General features: G+C 35.8%; 2 protein-coding genes across 4 annotated transcripts in view; one reads left to right on the top strand and one right to left on the bottom strand.

Moving 5' to 3' along the window:
• ARSG (arylsulfatase G) overlaps positions 1–548 on the top strand; it is a 92,563-nt gene that overhangs the window by 17,390 nt on the left and 74,625 nt on the right. The window lies entirely within an intron of this gene.
• Positions 1–548, bottom strand: part of SLC16A6 (solute carrier family 16 member 6) — a 17,338-nt gene that overhangs the window by 9,710 nt on the left and 7,080 nt on the right. The gene's annotated exons all lie outside the window — the stretch shown is intronic.

Genomic DNA, 548 nt, shown 5'->3' with positions numbered 1-548 from the left:
GGGGAAATGCAAGTCAGAATCCTATCAGTCTGTAGGCAGAGATGGTCTATGGAGACTTTGAGTCTTTGCCTGATCTAATTAGTCAGAAATAGTGTTTGACACTCCTGCACTAGAAATTGAGAGGCATAGAGGATCTACCTAATTCATAGTCACAAACCCAAACAGACAGCCAAAATGAGGAGACAAAGAAACAACCCTAAAATGAAAGAATAAGAATATTATCCGGAAGGAGATAAATGAAACAGAGTTCAGAGTAATGATGGTAAAGATGTTCAGCAGCATGAAAAAAGATATAGTAACTATAAAAAAAGAACAGTCTGAGATAAAGAATGACATAACACAAAGAACACATTGGAAAGAATACATAGCAGACTAGGGGAAGCTGAGGATTGAATCAGTGAATTAGAAGACAGGGTTGAAAAAAATCAATCAGTCAGAGAACCTAAAGAAAAAACAATAAAAAAATTTAAAAAAAAACAAGAGAGCTAAAGGAGCTGTGGAACAATGTGAAACGTACCAATATTAGAATAGCAAATGTGCCAGAGGAG

The sequence above is a fragment of the Myotis davidii genome, unplaced genomic scaffold, assembly GCF_000327345.1.
Source record: "Myotis davidii unplaced genomic scaffold, ASM32734v1 scaffold69, whole genome shotgun sequence".
Classification (NCBI taxonomy): Eukaryota; Metazoa; Chordata; class Mammalia; order Chiroptera; family Vespertilionidae; genus Myotis; species Myotis davidii.
This window is presented reverse-complemented; position numbering and strand designations above follow the sequence as displayed.